The sequence below is a fragment of the Doryrhamphus excisus genome, linkage group LG3 (genome assembly GCF_037039965.1).
Source record: "Doryrhamphus excisus strain RoL-2023G ecotype Guam linkage group LG3, RoL_Dexc_Guam_v1.1, whole genome shotgun sequence".
Taxonomy (NCBI): domain Eukaryota; kingdom Metazoa; phylum Chordata; class Actinopteri; order Syngnathiformes; family Syngnathidae; genus Doryrhamphus; species Doryrhamphus excisus.
The window spans coordinates 19,932,822-19,954,764 of record NC_136359.1 but is presented as its reverse complement, the minus strand read 5'-3'; the positions used below and the strand labels follow the sequence as shown (position 1 = coordinate 19,954,764).

The window sequence follows — 21,943 nt, the reverse complement described above, 5'->3', positions numbered from 1 at the left end:
GCACTACAGCATCCAAAGAAATAAAGTGATCTATGTTGTAGGTCAATGGCAAATTGCTCACCCAGTTGTGACCTACATACTGTATACCTGTCAGTCTGAGCAGTGGTTCTACAATTCCTGGCAAAGAACAGTATAAAAACATTTTCATTCATTATAAGTCGCGGGAAGCGCAATCACATGGGACTATACAACATGTCGAGTTTTTGATTGTGCACGAGAAAGTCTTCTGTGTGACCATAGTGTGAACTTGTAGTACTGTATATATCATCATCTCTGTATATCTCCTTATCAAAATGTCATAAAATTATCATTTGCCACTTTGCACTTTGAATTTTCACTCTCACGGTTTTTCAAAAATATATTAAGTAGTAAATCGTATTGATTCATGGTTGATTTATTCGTCAAAAACATGCATATTTAAGTAATATCTATTACTAAATGACAAATACAAATATAAATGATTCAGAAGGCTCAATGAAAGGTGGTGTGATAAGGTGTGTTCTACACTGATCACTAGGTGTCAGTATTATTATAGTAGTATATGTTCAGGAAACACAAGCACCAAACTTGCACCAAATTTTATTGCAGGTTTGAATTAATAATGTCACTTCCTGTGTGGGCCCCAATTCTGCTTCCCGAGAACCAGAACATTATAGCAACATACACAAGCACAAACTTATGTCTTGAAATGCTGATTTTCGCTTATTATGTCATGTTATTATTTCTGTTATTACTTCATGTCCACTATATTGGGCAATAAAAGTGCAAAGGAGTGTTATTGGATGTTAGAGGGTTCTAATAATGTTTAATAATATATTTAGAAGGTCGTGAACAGATTTTTTCCATGCTCTACCTTCAAAAAGTTTCCATTCATAAATAAGGAATCATTGAGGATAAGCGCATAGTACATAGATGGATGGATGGATACTTATAATAAGTTCACTTATAACAGTTGGATGTATTAACTTCCAGAACACAAGGGATTCCAGCAATTCCTTGCTGTTACGTTTTTGGATAGTGTGGCAGAGTTTGAACATTGTACAGCCCTGTATGCTGGAGCCTATCCCAGCTGACTTTGCATTGTGGACTGGTTGCCAGTTTGGAACCTGGAGCTTACCAATCTCCTGTGTGGTCAACATGCTAACTAGGCCACCATGCGGCCCACCTACAGTATAGTATTCCCACAATGTTATGGAAATCAATGCTGCTGCAATGCTTTTTGCATAATTCTGTTTCATAACTGTACTTGAACATACTGTACAAACAATACCCAGTGGTGTAGCATCAAATTCTGGAGGGCTCAAAATGTATTCCAAATGCCCTCCCTCCTTAGAGGACATAAATGCAACACTTATACGGAAAAGATAATGATGTAGTTTTCCCAAAACATATTGAGACATGCTTTCAGATGTTTGCACTCTAAAACACCTTTATAACGCAGACAAAAACCTACATAGAAAGTAGTTTTGAGTAAACAGCCCAAAAGTGTCAGGAATGTAGTTCAGAGAGTGCGGTAACGATTATTTTATTTCACTTGAGCATGCATGTGTACAGACAGGCTTGACTGTTGACCTGAGGAACTTGCAGTGCTTTGATGGTGCCCTAAAAGGCTAGAGTCAAAGAGTGGGAGAGAGGGGGGGTGTCTGGACAGTCTGGACAGCTCCTAACACACAGGCCACAGTGTCAACACAAGACACAATAAGACAGTGAATGTCACACTTCACACATAGTTGAAAGGAGCGATGCGTCTCATTATGCCACCTAGAGCTTCTTTTGTCAAGTTGGGTTTGATGTGTGGAGGGAAAAGGGTTCAGGAAGATGCCGCGGCCTGGTATGAGGCCTGCCGCTGCCACCTTTGAAGTCACTATCGGGACAAGGTCTTTCATATTTACAGAAAAGAGAAAACTCAAGGGATGGCCATGATTGGCACACTGTTGTTGGCGCAATAAATGGCTTGAGCTAATCATCGTTTGTACCCGCCCTGTTCATCAACCCACATGCAGCCCCGGGGGCTTTAAAAGTGCTTTGCATGCACTTTTTCGGGCTCCTTTAACATTAAATTTCCTTTAATCTATTCTTACAAAAAAGCCATTCAAACATCTTACATAAATTATGCTCTCAGCATTAGAATCAAAGGCATGCGCCATCCCTCCTTGCGCTCTCTGTGAACTTTTTGATGGACAGTTATCAAGGCTTGCAATATGGGGCTCAAGAGTGTGTATTGTAATTCCAAAGACGACTTTGAAACTTGACGGCATCACTCTGCTACATGGGAGGAAAAAAAAAACTTAGAATCCATCATCAAAGTTTTCACGGAAGAAAACTACTTTCAAAAATGTGATCCTACAAAAATACAATTCTAGCGTCACAGTAGGACAAAATCTATGTACTGATTAAGGTAGATTAAAAAAAAACACTGAAAAAGATATAGTATATAGTATAAGTATAAGACATCTCTGACCTTTCATACATGGTACTATTTCAACAAATGTAATATTATTTTGTGACTGGCTGCACGGTGGTCGTGTGGTTAGTGCGCAGATCTCACAGCTAGGAGACTAAGGTTCAATTCCACCCTCGGCCATCTCTGTGTGGAGTTTGCATGTTCTCCCCGTGCATGCGCGAGTTTTCACCGGGTACTCCGGTTTCCTATGCTAGGAAACCGACTCCAAATTGTCCATAGGTATGAATGTGAGTGTGAATGGTTGTTTGTGATTGGCTGCCGACCAAGATAGGTTCCAGCAACCCCGCGACCTTCGTAAGGATAAGCGGTAGAAAATGAATGAATGAATTTTGTGACTGATAAGTAGCATCAACAATCGTGTATTTTGTTTTTAGTCCCCCCCCAAGTACTCCTCCGTGTGTTGACACGCAACCATATTTCATAGATGTTGTGCCACCCCTCTTTTGTCACATCAATCCTTCTAATATTAAGTTGTCATTGAAGATTACATTGTGTAAATGGCAAAATGGCATTTCGGCACACTTGTGCTTACTCAAAGGTGAAGTCTGATTTATATGTTTGTGTTAAATCAACAACTAATGCGATGCTGTGTGGAGTGCACAGCTGTGTGTACCTACATCTATCAGACCTAAATGATCTGCTCACTTTCAGTTGCATTGTTTGAGGTTTAGGCAGAAATTGCAGTGAATGGAGCAGCTTAGAAACCACACCATCAACAAGTTTACAAGAAATGTAAATACTCAGAGCGGCATTGAGATCTCTTGCAGCTGTTTACACCAGACAATGCAGTTCAGTTCAGTGCAAGGTTGTTAAAGGGGACCTATTATGCTTTTTGCACTTTTCTGACTTATAAATGTAGTTAGAATATTGTATTCTCATGTTAAACGATGCCAAAGTTTCAGATAATGAGGTTTGCGAGTGCCAGTCATAGCAGTGTGGGCGGGCCATGGGTGGAATAAATTAAATCAGTCAGGAAGCACAAATCAAAGCAAATAAAGCTGGAATAGGTGCAGATACTGCAAAATCTAAATTTTTTTGTGATGGTTTCTGTGATGGTTATGTGTAGCTGCTCTATAGGAGGCCACAACTCAATACAAATGGTCGAAAAATTAGCATAATAGGTCCCATTTACAGGTCCGCACTACAGAAACTTCTTGTCTGGGTGCATTGATACACATACTGTTGGTACACATTGATACACTACTGTTAGCTAGTTAGTATCGATGCGCAGAGGAAAGAAGTTTCAGTAGTGTTTTAAATCATCAAAATACTGCAAGATACGACAGTTATTACATGTTATCATCAAGGTACGTGCTAATGCATGATCACAGCGTGTATATCAAATGCAACATCATTAGAGGTTGTTTTCTTCACAGTCAAGAAAGCTCAAATTAACTTGTTTTCTCGTGTTATAATGCACAGAAACGGGAACAAAATATGTATTTATGCTTCACATAAGGCGAAAAGAGAGCTAAGCCGGAAGGCAAAGCTCTCAATTTACCGGCCGATCTATGTTCCCACCCTCACCAATGGTCATGAGCTTTGGGTCGTGACCGAAAGAATGAGATCACGGATACAAGCGGCTGAAATGAGTTTCCACCGTAGGGTAGCTGGACTCACCCGAAGAAATAGGGTGAGGAGCTCAGTCATCCGGGAGGAGCTCAGAGTAGAGCCGCTTTTCCTTCACACTGAGGGGAGCCAGTTGAGGTGGCTCAATGATCTAGTCCGGATGCCTCCTGTACACCTACCTGGTGAGGTGTTCCGCTATATAAGTCTGGGCTTTCCTCCTGAGACTGCTGCCCCTGCGACCCGGACCTGGATAAGCGGAGGAGAATAGATAGATGGACTTCACATAAGGATTGTGAATGATGGGCAAAACTCCCCCAAAAGGTGCAGTTCCCCTTTAATGGTTTAAAAATAATCATTGGAAATGCCTGGTGGTCCAGATTAAGATGCTTGGTGGGCCTGGTGTGGCTCACAGGCCGCAGTTTGCACAAGCCTGCTGTACACCCACTGAAAAAAATAATGTTCTCTAAGACAACCAATCACAGCCTTTACGGTTAGCAAAAGTTGGATTTTTTGGGAGGTCCATATCATGAAGGCTTTCAGGGGAGGAGCTTGCTGATGTAACGTATGCTGGTGTCTCGTCACAGGAGCACAGTTCAACTTCCATAGCCTGAAATTGAAAATGAAACAGGCAAAATACAGCAAAATAGCGTATTCAAGGGTACAAAATGCATACATTTGGGAAGGTCTGTGTTTGTCATCTAATAGTGAGGCACAGCAACAAAAGGAACAGAATAAAAGGAACACAAAAGCAATTTTTTGTAATTAATGTCAACATGCCAAACCCGCACCCCCAAAAAATAAATTAAATAAATTATTTAAAGATGACATCCACTAATTCTGTTATTTTTGTCTTGTTATAACATTTTTGCTGATATAATATGAAACAGTCTTCTTTACTTTAAACACGTTACATGGTAATGCTAATGGGAATTATTTAGTTTATTTTCAATTATGTAACATGTCAGAAAAGCAGAGCTTATTTGTGTGTCACAGCAATTACTACTAATTTGTTCACTTCCTGGTTCAACATGTGCCAATTTACACAGTTTACATAGTTGTGTAATAATAAATCTAATACAGTATCTTGAATAATTCATCAATCATCTTGCGTTATAATTCAAATTTGTATGTCAATCTGATTTGTATTTGCATTATTTTTGCCATTCACTTGTGGTCCTGGAATGTAACCGTTCGACCTTAATTGGATACAATACGTAATACATGCAATAAGAATCGGTATGATCAGTATTGATATAACAGTGGACACTGTGGTTCAGCGTTCTTTTTTAATCATTTGTATACATGTTTGTTTCTTGAAATGGCACATATTAATCCATTGTGTGATACAAACATTGTATGCATTTGATGTGGTGCCAATTGTTTCACACAGGGCATAATACAGAGGAGGTCATGGCTGAGGACTCCTTTGGTAAACAAAAAAGCGAGAGCATGAAAGTGTGTGTTTGACAGGGCCTGTGTAAACAGACGCTGTTCATATCTTTGTTCAAATAAGTGTGGAAAAGCAAAGTCGGGGAGGACACAAAAGGCAAAGGGGGCGGGTGAAAACAAAGTCTGGTATCTGATAATGAACAAGGTCAAGTGTGCAGTGAATGGCTCAGTTGGGTCTGAGAGGGATAAGGCCAAACCTGCTGACAAGGTGTGTGTAGCAGAGGGGAATGGGAGGTCAGGTAAAGCTCTGCAGATTCAGGTAAAGCTCTCCATGCACACTGCTGTCTATTTATAGCTTATTAGTACCACCTGCTGGAAAAAAGGAACCATAGCAGCTCCCATTTCAGCTGTCAAGCCTGGGGTGTCCAAACTTTTCCCAGCAAGCCCCCCCCTCATTGAAAAATCAAAAGGTGAGGCCACTTTGATATTCTACATTTTGTAAGCCAGCTCATGTAGATATGCTCAGTCCTCAGTTGTAGAATATATATATATATATATATATATATATATATATATAGGTGGAAAAAGTGTATTATTTGTATTATTGTTATTCCTTTATTACACTTTTTTGCTCAGTAGAAGATGGATGTTGTGGTTTCTCATAATGACAACTGTAGAAAATAATGTATTTTATTATTTATTGTATTTCAACTTTAATTGTAATTAATTTTATATTTTTATTTATGTTTTTTATTTTTACAAATATGTTGTTAAGGTTTTTTCTCATAATAGTGCAACTTTATTCTTGTTTAAATTACTGATGTTTTTTTTTTGCCATTTTTTTATTTTCATTTTTAATTGTATTTTTACAATGTGCCACGAGGCAGCCAACAGCCATAGTCTGTAACTAGCCATTCATTCATATTTTGAGGGTCATGGGAGTGCTGGAGCCTATCCCAGCTGACTTCAGGGGAGAGGCGAGGTACACCCTCGACTGGTCGCCAGCCAACCACCCTTCCGCCGTTCAGCCCCTCTTGAAAGATATGTTGTCAGTAAATAAAGTTACGTTTTCCGCAGCGGAATCCCCAACAGGAACAACTGCAAGAATCATTTGTATTTTTCTGGCTAGCATTTCTTGTGTTTCTGGCAAAGTGAACTTTAAAAAGGCCCTGAGCTCCTCGTCTGATGCTGAGCATGACATTTCGTATGATTTCAAACGGCTGCAAATAAAGTGTGAAAGGGCGACAGGCTCACAGCTTACTCTCACAGAGCATAAAGGATAGGATTAGTTGAAGGCTATCTCTGATGTGTCACTCATCTTCTGGGAGAGGAGGGGGAACACAAGATAAAACATCTTTTGGTGGACCGGCAAAGACAAAGAGGAGAAAGAAAGATATGCTTCAATAGATATCTGATACAAGTGATCCAAATACTCACCTCAATCGTCAGCAAGAACTCTGATCTCATGCCTGAGAGAAAGGGATAAAAACCCTATGGGGAGTTTCTAGGCCTCAGCAAGATACTGTGAGGTGGGCGGGGTCAGCGGGCAATGCTTTGACCAAAGCAAACCTTGAAGATGTGAAAGGCTGTTATGTTTCACCGAACACAGTCAGGCTCTGGTGAGCACTATGAGAAAACTCCAGGAGAGAAAGCACTGAAGTCAGCAAGATGTAAGCCTGGTCTGTTGTACCGAGTTGGCGTGCCTGCTCTTACGTGGAAAGAGCGGTCAGGGAACAACGTTTTATTTGCTGCTCATACGAACACGGAAACACAGAGGAGATGAGATCGAACTAAAAATCGAACTAAACATTGTAATGCCAAATTATGGATGACAGCAAAATATGAAAGAAGAATACAGGAAAAGTTAGATGTGAATTGACAACACTGATAAAGATCTCAACAGCTATAGAATACAATATGATGACCCAAGCACCAATAAGTCCAAAATGGTTTTTCACGATCTTAACGCCGAATTTGTGGACCCAAACAAATATAAAGAAATAACGTCCATAATAAAGAAATACTGTCCATACTTTTGTACTTGTTCAATTCCTTGCAAGTGTGGGCCACCGGATTGGTTGAAATATTGACTTAGCACTTTGTAACAGTCCAGTCATTCATTCATTAATTTTCTACCGCTTATCCTTACGAGGGTTGCGGGGGATGCTGGAGCCTATCCCAGCTGTCTTCAGGTGAGAGGCGGTATACACCCTGGACTGGTTGCCAGCCAATCACAGGGCACATATAGACAAACAACCATTCACACTCACATTCATACCTATGGACAATTTGGAGTCGCCAATTAGCCAAAACCTAGCATGTTTTTTGGAATGTGGGAGGAAACCGGTGTACCCGGAGAAAACTCACACATGCACAGGGAGAACATGCAAACTCCATACAGAGATGGCTGACGGTGGAATTGAACTCCAGTCTCCTAGCTGTGAGGTCTGCACGCTAACCACTTGTCCGCCGTGCAGCCCAACAGCCCAATCATTTGTTCAAAACATTGCGTTGTGTATTTCTATGATGGGAAAAAAAAGCTGCACTTCAAATGACTCATCTTTCATGAAATACTGTAGGAACACTACTTTGATCGCCCACACACAAGACACCAAAAGCTTCACTGCTAAGTTTTTTCAACCCCTTTCATTAGTGCAAAAACACTTGATGCATGTTTCAGTAAGGGTCCTTTTGTGCTCCTAAAGATATATGGCTTGTATATTTCACATTCTCATTTCTGAATCATTTACAAGTATGCATGTTGGCCAGCATGCAGAGGATAAATTGATGTAGGGACAACAAAGCACAGCACAGGGTGCAAAATGGGGACGTGCCACGCCAATTAAGTGTACAATAGAACCACACACACTTTATTATTATTATATATTATTTATTATTCAATGTTGTGTTTTTGAGTTAGTATGCTGATCTGGAGGACCAGCAGAGACCAAAAGCTAGCAGGAGCACCCTGCTGGAAAAACCAGCATAGATCAGCAACCAGCATGACCAGCCCAAAAACACAAAGTAAGCTGGTCTATGCCAGTCACGCTGGTAGCTGGCCTATATGCTGGTTTTTCCAGCAGGATTCTCCTGCTAGCTTTTGACAAGAATAGACATAGTATGCTGGTAAGACCAGCAAGATGCTGGTATACTGTTTGGATACTGCTGGCGATTGGATGCTGGTGACCAACCTGTGAAACTGTAATAGTTGCCTGATCACCTGGGTGGGATGCTGAATGATGAAAAAATATTGCAATGTTGTCCTTGTGTCATGTTAGATAACAACTACTAGATTGAAGAAAAGATAAGATAAGATATGATAAGATATGCCTTTATTCGTCCTTCAGTGGGGAAATTTGCATTGCACAGCAGCAAGAGTACAGAATCAGTTAAGTACAAAATACACAATATAGAAAAATAAACAATATAAACAACCCAAGTATTAACAAAATCAACAGTTTTTCCCAGTTATATACAATACAGTATGCAGATAATATGAAACTAGATGAAATATATGACTAGTCTAACTAAGTTTTAATAACAGTAGGTTATCCAACATTAATAAATACATATAACAAATACATTAAGAATGATGATAATTAAACAAAGAGCAATAAGATACCATTAAAGTAAAATCAATAATTTACTGACATGTATTTAGTTTCCAGTAACCTGCTCACATTCTGACTCAAAATTGCTTTTTTGTTTGTTTGTTGATGTACTGTACATACACTGGCTGCGAGAATAACCCTTAACCTTTAGTAATACACGTTCAAGGGTCTACATACAGTGGAAGGACTGCAAGCCAGGCATCAACATTTTTGCATCTTTAGTGGCGGGGGGGGGGGGGGGGGGGGGGGGGGGGCTGAATATGTCAGACACTGTAATTAATGTCAGTATTTATTTTCACCCAGCTGTCTTCGGGCGAGAGGCGGGGTACACCCTGGACTGGTCGCCAGCCAATCACTGGGCACATATAGACAAACAAACATTCACACTCACATTTATACCTATGGACAATTTGGAGTCAACCCATATCTCCACACAATAAGTCATATATGGTAAAACCAGAGAGCAATAGTGTGGAGTTAGGTCAAATGGAAAGTATGACTAAATGAACACAACAGGCCCATGATGGTAATAAAACAAATAAAATGTGATGTTGCCATCTAGTGGTGCTATATATATTTTACCATCATTTCCATAGGTTTGTGCAAACACAGCAGGTACTGCATAATCATTTTTTTGGGATTCAATCAAACAGTAATATTTCAAATCGTTTAATCTAACAAGATGTGTGCATGCCAAAACCAAGCAGATGGTAGTTCGCTTCCAGACTGGCATTCTCAGGTCAGAGATAGAACATGAAGTCTTTGCCAGTGCCTATGCTCTGGGAGGATTAATCAGCTGTAGCACAGGCCTTGATGAGGGAGGATTTGGGCGAAAGAGAGACGAGCGTAGGGAACATGGATCACTCTTCTCTATCAATAAGACGCATCTCCTTCTCTCTTGGTACCTCCACCTGATTGACCTGCTGATACGCTGTCTGTATTCCATCACAGTGTGGAAATAAATCACATGGAATTAGAGGAAGGTACTGTACATGCACAGAATGTGCTCCACCACTACCGCTACATCCTTTTGCAATGAAGGACATTTTACTATTGCATTAATGTCTCCAAAGAGCCAATGAGTACAGTTGTAGCTATATTGCAAAGCTTGTAGAAGCATACAAATAAAGTGTAGTTATGAGGATGTCATAAAGATTTATGCTTTACAGGCTGCTGCTGCCTTCACAGCCCTTTTTATTTCATGTGCATTTCACTTACAGTAAAATTTTCTTCTTTAAGCTGCCTTTTGTGAGGCTCCTCTCGGTGTAGCACTCTCAGTTCAATGAAAAATTGGTTCTTATGCAGATAAAAATCAAGTGGTCCATCAAAGCAAGTGATTGCTATTGAAGTTGAGCTCCCAATACAAGAAGAGCGAAAGGGAAACTACTGCAAAAATCAAAGCCAAGGCAAAAAGGTTATATTTACTTATAGTAAATCTGAAGCTGGTACTACTATAGAGTAACACTGGATGACAATAACTGTGGGAATGTGGAGAGTCAAGCATCCACATGATGTTTTATGCAACCAAGAAATTAGAATACACGCCACGTGCTGCACAGGAATGCATGGTGCTGGGTGGAAGAATATCGTGTGTGCCTGCATTGAAGAAGACTAACATTGTTTTTTAGTCAACGCTTTTGGACTAGGGTGATATATGTATGTATGTAAGAAAATGAAAGTGAAAATAAACATTGTCAAGGCTGTTAACTGTTGGACTGAAGGTTATCCCTACAGATTAGCTTGTAAAAGTAAGGAGTTGTTCATTCATTCATTCATTTTCTACCACTTATCCTCACGAGGGTCGTGGCCATGCTGGAGCCTATCCCAGCTGTCTTCGGACGAGAGGCGGGGTACACCCTGGACTGGTCGCCAGCCAATCACAAGGCACATATAGACAAACAACCATTCACACTCACATTCATACCTATGGACAATTTGGAGTCGCCAATTAACCTAGCATGTTTTTGGAATGTGGGAGGAAACCGGAGTACCCGGAGAAAGCCCCCACACACGGGGAGAACATGCAAATGCCCTTATTTATTTAATATATCTTTTATGTATTCTGTGTGACTGACTTTTTCGTGGCTCAACGTGAGGAGGCGGACTCAAATGCAGAGCTGGCATACAATATTTGAGCAGGGGTCGGTACACAAAGGCAATGGTATCCAAAAATGGTGAGCAGAAGAAGGGGTCGATAAACAGGCAGGACATGACATGGGAGTACAACCAATTTGCATCTAACAGGAGGAACCAGATGTTGTGTGTTCTCCTCTAATGAGTATAAGTTGTAACTTTTGAGCCATTTTGGTTGAGCTACAAGCTCAAGGAGTGTTGGTGGTTCCACTCAATTTTGTGGTAATTTTCATGTACTTTTGCTTTTTTATGTTTGCATTTCATTTTATGGCCTCAACACAACACAGACACAAAAGTATTTGGTTTGCTGGAGAGTCAATATCACAGCTGGGATGACTGGATTTCTCATAATAAGTGTTCTGAGGTGCACACACTGAGGGACATGCATGGATGAACTATGAGAACTCACCTTAATGTCCCGATGCAGGCTGAATAAGCTTTAGAACACTAGATGGCAGCATAGCAGTACTTCCTGCCCCTATCCCCCTGCTAGACTATTTAGAACATGATTATTTGTATGACATAACATGATTACACGTGTGTCATATCTGTCCATTCACCTGCACTGTTAGGTTAGACTCCTCCGTCATCCCCTGTAAGAAGAAAAATCTAATATCACGGCTGACTAACTGCTCAGCCTGCACGTCATGCTGTTGTGAGCTTGCTTGAAAGAAATATGCATAAATCAAAGTTGTGTTCTGAAATCCATTTATTGGTCGTTAACAAAACCAGACTCAGGAGATGTTGGACTTGTGGAACAAGAATATTCCTGTTAATCCTCTGGACCTGATCACAGGGTAATTCCTCGAACTCATCCCTATCAGTAAAGAGGAATTAAGGCTGAAAAAGAGATGTTTACAGTATGCATCACTTCTAAAATGCTCTCTGGAAAACATTTTTTTTTAACTTTTATCACTGAGGAGCAGCCAGTACATCGTGAGCACATGCAAAATCATTCATACATCAAATTTCGTGTCCAAAGGGAGACCATGTGTTGTCTATATTATAGTACATCATGTAGTGTATCTGGAAGGGCTTCCCATCAGGATTCCTTCCATCAGGTTGCTTGTGCCTCCTGGAGCACACGGGTGAGAAGCTTATCATCTGTCTCCTGATTTCATGCCTTGTGGAGGTAAATCAGGATGGAGCCGTCATTGACACACCTACGCTGCTGTACAGGAAACATTCAGCCAGAGCAGTAAAGTGAAGCTAAAGGGTATGCACTGTAACCCCGCATACTCAGCATTCACGGCCTGCAAATTTGGACATACATGTTCATGTGTTTATGCTTCACTTTTTTGTCAAGCGTGTCGATCATCTTACATATTCTCATTCATTAGTGGTGGGTATCCATACATTTTATACTTCAAAATGTGTTTAATAAGTGTGTGAGGCATATAGAAGCGAGGGTTCTAGAGCTGAAACTAATGTAATTACAAGTCACTTTTATTGCAACTGTTGATCTGAAATCGGAGGAGAACGTCAATGTCAAGCTAGAATGTATGGTTATATCAACTCGTACTTCGGTACGTGACAAAAATAAAAATAAAATTATAAAAAAAAAAACTTAAACTATATTATGAAAGCAGGAAGTGAACAAATGTAACAGTTACTTATTTGTAAAAGTACCAGATGGAGGGGTAGGATTTAATAAGCTTTGCTTCTTCCTACTCCTTTTGGACATGATGCATTCAATTGTAATCTGATGCATGTTCAAATGAAATCAAACCATTACCATTACCAATGTGGGTTTGAAGGGGGAAGAGTGAGGTGTGTGTCAAAAAATAGACATTTTAAACTTTAAATGACCCCTTTAATTCATTTTCTATGCCACTTGCCCTGGCAACAAATAAAGTTTTATTAATTGAATTGCTTGCATTTTTATGTGTGTATCACTTACTTGCAGTTTTCCACCTTTTTCCGGTGCAACACAGGCACCTGCTATACTCTACTGAACTTATATTCAAAAGAATGTTCAGTCATGGTTGCCTCACCTACAAAAAATGTAACCTTCAGGAGAAGGAGAGCAGGCCGCCTCCAACCTAAAATATGACATGAGATAACTTAGCCAATATGAGCAGCTAATGATGCAGAAAGGAGCTGGAGAAGACAGTCACTAACATCTCTGCGCCATGTTTTCTTGTGCAAGATAAGATTCACATACCGTGTGATTGTTTGACCAATCCAGCACTATTTTTGTCATCGGACTTTGACATTATGGTGAAGAAGCAGCCATGTTTTGTGTTTTTCCTCATTCACTGGGGAAATATCTTTGTGCTGCTTGGGTTTAAACAGAAAAGCAGTTTTACTCCTGGTGAGAAGATTGCTCTTATGTTTTATTGAACGTTGCCCTGAGCACCTCTCATCCTTGACAGTCTGATTCCAGCATGACCTTAATGTTTAACCAATGGGGTGTTACAATTCACTCACAGTGACCCCTCCATCAACCTCACAAGCCTCATAGGTCCTTTGAGTGGCCTTTATGGGTCACTCTGGCAGTTGATTCATATCTTTGGTGCCCATCTTAACTGTCCTTGCACTTACGGTACATAACTTCATATCATTGCCCTTTGATTCCTTCTCCAGACAAGGACAGATGCTACATGCTACATGCTAACACTGTGCTGTTTTATGAAATACATTTTTTCAATGCTTTTCAATGCACTCATTGTCTGACCTGCAAATTGTTGCCACAGACAGTATTCAGTACAATGCTTAGAATACATAGAGATTATGCATGCTGCAACGTCCAAATAGGAAACCCAACTTTGTTGTATATTATTAATATAGGAATAAGTGATACATAATAAAGATTAATGTGGGAAGTAAAACATATTATCTGTAAAACTGCAATGCTTAATTCAGGTCTACTGCATCATTGATTCTCCCCTCCAGACAATTCAAATGAAAATTAACGAGATCATAAATAAAATATGATCATTGTGGGGAAACAATGTACCTTGAAAGATTATTTCATACACATTTCCAGAACCCACAATCTCTCGGTGTAGAAGCATCCTCAATTATTTGTCTCACAGAAGTTTTCCTCATTAGAGCAAAAAAAGAAATACCAGGATGGAAATGATTTCAGGTTCTAGTGAGAAACTGTTTTTAATGTTCAAACCAAAAGCTACTTTTTCTATGTGCAGGTTTTCTTTCAGAAGGCAGCAAGACGACACACAGAGGTGACATCAGATTTTCCTCCTGTTTTGCCTCCCTTCTGTGAGGAAGAAAAGAAGTGAAACGCATTGAAAACTTACTTTGAAAAGTGGAAAAGTGTGATGTTTTCTTCTGAGTAAATACATTTTCTACTGCACAGATGCTCTGAACCATTCGCAACTTAGCAGGCATATGACAAAAGTCAAACACATCGCATCGGGCTACTTTATTTCATTTGAAATTCAAACAATTAGACTTGCTTCATGTATTTTCTTTTCTGTTTGTCAAGACATGTAAACATCAATTCAATTCCCAGTCAAGCATGAGTACCAATTTATGTGAAGTGACTGCTCTCACCCTGTTAAGAGTGTGAGATGCTGTCATGAGGGGCGCTCTAGTCTGAGTCCTGCCTCTGCCTCTGCCTCGGTGAGTCTGATGTCTCTGTTGTAGTGGTGGGATTACCCCTGGGATTAGAAGGATACTGGCAGCACACATCGATGGGCCAGAGATGACAGTTCCCATCATGTTGTTTCCCGCTTCAACCCTTGCTCCTCCTTGGTCTTAAAGCGGCACAAACAGCAGATTACATGCATACCACAGCAGGGAAAGAAGCACACAGTGGAGATTAGGCTAACTCTTGTTCAACCCGTTTTAGCGTAGTCACCCTAAACATGGTGGAGTGCTTCTCATGGCTCAGTTAGGAGGATGCAGTATTTGGAATATGCATCTATCCATTTTCTATACCGCTTATTCTCACAAGGGTCGCGGGTATGCTGGAGCCTATCCCAGCTGTGGGATGTGAGATGGAGGCAAACACCCTGGACTGGTCGTCAGCCAATCACAGGGCACATATAGACAAACAACCATTCACACTCACTAATTATTGGAAACATAAACCACATGCTAGTTTGTAAGAAGTTAACAACATATATATATATATATATATATATATATATATATATATACAGTGAAGAAAATAAGTATTTGAACACCCTGCTATTTTGCTATTTCTCCCACTTAGAAATCATGGAGGGGTCTGAAATTTTCATCGTAGGTGCATGTCCACTGTGAGAGAGATAAACTAAAAAGAAAAATCCAGAAATCACAATGCATGATTTTTTAACAATTTATTTGTGTGATACAGCTGCTAATAAGTATTTGAACACCTGAGAAAATGAATGTTAATATTTGGTACAGTAGCCTTTGTTTGCTATTACAGAGGTCAAACGTTTCCTGTAGTTTTTCACCAGGTTTGCACACACTGCAGGAGGGATCTTGGCCCACTCCTCCACACAGATCTTCTCTAGATCAGTCAGGTTTCTGGGCTGTCGCTGAGAAACACGGAGTTTGAGCTCCCTCCAAAGATTTTCGATTGTGTTCAGGTCTGGAGACTGGCTGGGCCATGCTAGAACCTTGATATGCTTCTTACGGAGCCACTCCTTGGTTTTCCTGGCTGTGTGCTTCGGGTCGTTGTCGTGTTGGAAGACCCAGCCACGACCCATCTTCAATGCTCTGACAGAGGGAAGGAGGTTGTTCCCCAAAATCTCACAATACACGGCCCCAGTCATCCTCTCTTTAATGCAGTGCACTCGTCCTGTCCCATGTGCAGAAAAACACCCCCAAAGCATGATGCTACCACCCCCATGCTTCACAGTAGGGATGGTGTTCTTCGGATTGTACTCTTCATTCTTCTTCCTCCAAACACGCTTATTGGAATTATGACCAAAAAGTTCTATTTTGGTCTCATCTGACCATAAAACTTTCTCCCATGACTCCTCTGTATCATCCAAATGGTCATATGCAAACTTAAGACGGGCCTTGACATGTGCTGGTTTAAGCAGGGGAACCTTTCGTGCCATGCATGATTTCACATCATGACGTCTTAGTGTATTACCTACAGTAACCTTGGAAACGGTGGTCCCAGCTCTTTTCAGGTCATTGACCAAGTCCTGTCGTGTAGTTCTGGGCTGATTCCTCACCTTTCTTAGAATCATTGAGACCCCACGAGGTGATATCTTGCATGGGGCTCCACTCCGATTGAGATTGACCGTCATGTTTAGCTTCTTCCATTTTCTAATGATAGCTCCAACAGTGGACCTTTTTTCACCAAGCTGCTTGGTAATTGCTCCGTAGCCCTTTCCAGCCTTGTGGAGGTGTACAATTTTGTCTCTGGTGTCTTTGGACAGCTCTTTGGTCTTCGCCATGTTACAAGTTAAAGTCTTACTGATTGTATGGGGTGGACAGGTGTCTTTATGCAGCTAACGACCTCAAACAGGTGCATCTGATTCAGGATGATACATGGAGTGCAGGTGGACTTCTAATGGGCAGACTAACAGGTCTTTCAGGGTCAGAATTCTAGATGATACACAGGTGTTCAAATACTTATTTGCAGCTGTATCACACAAATAAATTGTTAAAAAATCATGCATTGTGATTTCTGGATTTTTCTTTTTAGTTTATCTCTCTCACAGTGGACATGCACCTACGATGAAAATTTCAGACCCCTCCATGATTTCTAAGTGGGAGAAATAGCAAAATAGCAGGGTGTTCAAATACTTATTTTCTTCACTGTATATATATATATATATATACATATATATACAGTAAAGTCTCGTTATATCGATATCGGTTATAACAAATTACTGCTTATTACGATACTATTTTCATTTCCTGGCAAATTTCTAGTCTTTTATGATATAATTAGTTCCGTTAGTACGATACCCGGTTATTATGATAATCCGGTTACTACGATGTCCTTTTCATCTCCCGCCAGGCAATTTGGTCTGCTTATATTGATACAAAAGCAGCTTAAATCAATCTTTGCTTAAGGATTTCAATACCAAAAAAGAACACGGCGAACGGCTGCTTCCAGTCAACTTTATTTTTCATACTTCCACCTCCAGAGCGCAGCACACACACCGATTCCTGCACTTCCTGGTTCACAGGTCATGCTCAACCCGCCCCACATAGCTGGCCAAACACATGCCTGCAACAGAAGAACCAACTGACATAGCATACACACCTATTCCAACGAAGACACAAGCGTACAAATACATGTATTTAATTGTGTTGTATTCAGATATCTTTTTATCGCTTGCAATAATCACTGTTTTTCATATGTACATGCTGGCGTTCGTGGTTTCTCTCGTGTGTATAGATTCTATACACACGAGAGAAACCACCAACGCAGTTGGTTCTTCTGTTGCAGGCATGTGTTTGGCCAGCTATGTGGGGCGGGTTGAGCATGACCTGTGAACCAGGAAGTGCGGGAATCGGTGTGTGTGGTCTGGTGGTGGAAGTGTGAAAAATAAAGTTGACTGGAAGCAGCCGTTCGCCGTGTTCTTTTTTGGTATTGAAATCCTTAAGCAAAGATTGATTTAAGCTGCTTGACATTGTTCTATACTATAGAACAATGTCGAGTGCATTATTGCCCACTTTTAATGCAGTTTGGCGCAGGATCGGATATATCGACAGTCTGGTTATATCGATATTTTTTCCGACTCCCGACAATATCGATATAACGAGACTTTACTGTATATATGCTTGCAGAGCATATTAGCCCATTAGGCAATATAGGTAGATGCTAAGGCTGTCGTAGCCTCTAGAAGGTGCCAAAAATCAGGAAAAAAAATTCACCTTCAATACACAGTCGTCAATATTTATCATGGTTTGTTGGTTCCAGACCCAATCGCAGTGAATTTTCATGAAGTAGGATTCAATATTAATAAATGGAATTTATTAATATACCAATTAATTTCCAAATAGAGTGAGGGAGCCACAATGTAGCGAGGTACAACTGTAATATAATACAGATGTCCCGACAGTTCAAACATCACATCATGACTGTATTGTGACTAAAGACTAAATGAACCAACTAACAAATATAAGGCATTAAAGACATTGATATACACTGGTCACTTGGTATCACTGGTAACACATTCACAAGACTTGATTGCCAGAACAACAACTTTTATTGCAGGTTTTAATTATCTCACCAGAGGGACAACAGTAATAACATCCATTCACACACGCTATGCTGGTAAAAATCTGAGTAAAATGTTAAAAAAAAGGAATTCTAAAAAAATTATAACGGAAAAAACGGAATTTGTAATAATAAAAAATAATAAAACTGATTTCATATGACCCTACACAGGCTAACTGGAGACCATCTCTAAGGGTGTGAATGTGAGTGACATTCCGCCTCCTGAACTGAATTATCTGTGTTCCTGCAAGGGTTTGTGCATTCACACTGGAGCTTGTTGAAGTGCACCTACACCCATGTGGTAGGAAAAAGGTTTTGCAGTGCAGTATTGCACAAAGAACAAAGATCTCCTGAGGACACATTTATTATACATCTATTATATTGGTGGATAGTTCCCTGTCGCAGCCTTGAACATGCAAAAAGATCAGACTTGTGTGTGTTTGGAGCCAGTTATGTTTGTTCAGTCCTCTGCGTTTCAACTTTAAACCTTTCCAGACTTGCCATTAATGTTTCGGGAGCCGCCTGCAGTGGTTGCTATAATAGAAAAACCTCCAGTCGCCTGCCGCCTGTGAAGGACGCACAAACCATTTTCTCTGTGCAGATAATAAGTGGAATGCTTCCTGCATATCAAAACATGTCTATCACTGTTATATCCATTGAAGAACACAGGACACTCAAAAAGAGTGAGAAAGGAGCCTTTGTGATGTAAGCTGAGAACTCATTATTCATCTGGGTTTGAGGAAGATATACTTTTTCAAAGTTTAGTGGGTGAAAAAGAACAAGCAGAGCTTCGTGCAGGTGGAATCTCTAATTGTATCGTGCAGATTCAGGTTGTGCGTAGTGTTTGTGTTTGATCTGCAAATTTAGTGGGTGTAGTTTAACTTGTCAAATGATATTCTATTCTTATTTTATTCACTCTCTTTATTCTCATTTCTTATTTTATTCGGCCGTGTGGTATGTTGTCTTCCTTAGCGTCTTCTATGTAGAGCTTCTTGTCATGTTGCAATACCTGGATGGTTTGTGGTGAGCAGCCAATGCCAGGTGCCACTATTAAATATTCAAGTAATGCTTTAGAGCCAATTAAACAGCCCTGGGAGATTTAAAAGCAACCAACACACAGACATCGATGAATCCACTTAGAACACTTATTAGCACAAAACATTTGCAAGCTCTCTGAACTTTGAACACAACTTTCAGCCTATTTAAGACACGGTTAACCTCACAATTAGAGCGGCTGGTGGTATTTTTACACTGAACTATCTGTGAGGCACCAATCCCTCAGGTAGACGGCATAACACACAAACACTGACATTTGCTGTTCATTATGAAACAATAATAGCTTACAAGCTTGTGTACAGATTATTAGAATGGCTGGTGATGTCATATTTACCCAGCTATACATAGTTTGGGGGGCTGAGTTATAACATAACTCATAGACCAATGCAGAATATAGTATATATACCCATTGGATTGTTTGGCAATACAACATAACGTTGACAAGGAAGGGCCCAATCTTACTGTCGTGGTTCACGAAGCTGTCTGATACGGGCTTTTTTCCAACTCGACACCCCATTCCATCAATCACCTATGCAAGTCGTAGTTGTTAAGTAAAATGGATTAGGGTACAGCCCCTGCTGTTATCCTTTACGGCATAACCTGTACAGAAAATGAATGAATTGGAAAGAAAAAAACACCCTGCACCTTGTGTTGAAGCGTCTGGGCACTGCTTCCTAACAATTATATAATCTCATTAGAGAGAGGGTTCTTCCTTACATCTTTAACCATGCTCAGATGTGTCACTGGGATTTAAGCACAGGGGGAGGTCAGTCACCAGGAGATGTATATGTAAGATTGCCAATCATTTCTTAAAAAATTGAAATTGTTTCGTAGTCTTCCCTGGTAACTTTGCATTTCAAACTTCATCACTTCAATGACTAAATTAATGAAAATACAAATATGAGGCATGCAGAAGACATATTTAAAGATGTCATATGTAGTATTGGGCCGCACAGTGGACAAGTGGTTAGCGCACAGGCCACACACTCAGGGAAGATTCTCTCTATGTGGAGTTTGCATGTTCTCCTTGTGCATGTGTGGGTTTTCTCCGGGTACTCCGGTTTCCCCCCACATTCCAAAAACATGCTAGGTTAATTGGCGACTCCAAATGACCATACGTATGAATGTGAGTGTGAATGGTTGTTTGTCTATATGTGCCCTGTGATTGGCTGGCGACCAGTCCAGGGTGTACCCTGGACTTAACACATACATATGTGTTGTGAAGCTAATTGATAGGGCATCAGCAATTACGTACATAGTCGCCATGGCTGTAGACAACATTGTACAGCATTATAAAACATCTGATAAATACTTACCATTAGGCTTTGGCTGCGACATTTGTTTTAAAAAAATTAACAGCATTTCTGCCTTACAGTCTGGGGGTTCTGCATTCGAATCTTGACTCAGATATTCCTGTGTGAATTTACCTTATCTTTATCATACAGTTAAAAAAATGCATTTTAGGCTATTTGGAGACTCAATATTTAACTGTCGATAGGTGTGAATGATACTGTCTATATGTGCCCTGTGATTGGTGAACAGTCCAGAGTCACATGTGACACCCTGAATAGGATCAGTGGTAGAACATGAATGAATGCATAAAACAATGAGAAGAACTTCAGGGGTTGCCAGACTAAAAATCGATCAATTATCTTCGACAATGACAAACTAAAGTACATTGCATATATGACTGGATGATGATACAGAACAAGACAAGCACTTCAGTCAAACGCAAAAAATGTATATTCTACTGTAGCACGGAAACATATATTGCATATATATGTATATTTTATTGCACTGACTTGCTGAATTACTTTTGTGGAGAATGACAATGAGGACATCAGTGTATTGTTTGTAGCTAAATGCACTTAAGGAGACATTACCCCCATGTATCTAACAGAAGGATGATGTACGTTGAAAAAACACATTCCCTTCCTTGTGGCACTCAGATTCATCACCAGTTTATGGCTGCTCTTCCTACCCTAACACATCTCCAGTGAGACATCCATCTTTGTCAACACGCCAACATGCATTTTTGTGAGCCTTGTTTTTTCATCCTTTTAACTGTTCATAATATAGAAATCTGATTTTTTTTCTTCTCCGCTATCTACCTCATGGTAAATGATTGAGGAAGCGTGACTTTCCTGGTAAGTGATTGACCTCATGTGCTTCATGTGGTGACCAAAACAGCTTTAATGAAGATTCACAGATGACACCATCAGGCATTCTTATTTGCATACAGTAGCAAGGGAAAACATCAGTGCTTACCGCTATTACAGCGAGAAGAATGTCATGCAATATGCATTATAGGAAAAGAATGTTGGGACTGAAAAGGATACTATGGAGTTGGTCCCCCGTTGGCAGCTGGAACATTTCCACTCCCAAAGAATGACTTTCTATAAGATGTTAGACTGTGTTTGAGGGAATTTCTGTTTTTTGTTCATCCGAAGCCAGTGCACTCACAATCTTTGATATTCATCTTCATCCCAAAGATGCTTGATGAGCTTGGGGGTGCTGTCAGGTTCTTCCACACCAGACTCATTCAAGTCTGCCAAAACGTCTTTTAATACAACCTGTACA

General features: G+C 40.2%; 1 long non-coding RNA gene across 1 annotated transcript in view; it reads right to left on the bottom strand.

Annotated features, from left to right (window-relative positions):
• LOC131128470 (uncharacterized) overlaps nt 1–6,930 on the bottom strand; it is a 43,041-nt gene extending 36,111 nt beyond the window's left edge. The window contains exons 1-2 of the long non-coding RNA XR_013627124.1: nt 6,860–6,930; nt 4,085–4,279 (exon numbers count right to left, since the gene is read on the bottom strand). This is a non-coding gene — a long non-coding RNA (uncharacterized LOC131128470). The remainder of the gene's footprint in view (nt 1–4,084; nt 4,280–6,859) is intronic.
• Between the last annotated feature and the right edge of the window lie 15,013 nt (nt 6,931–21,943).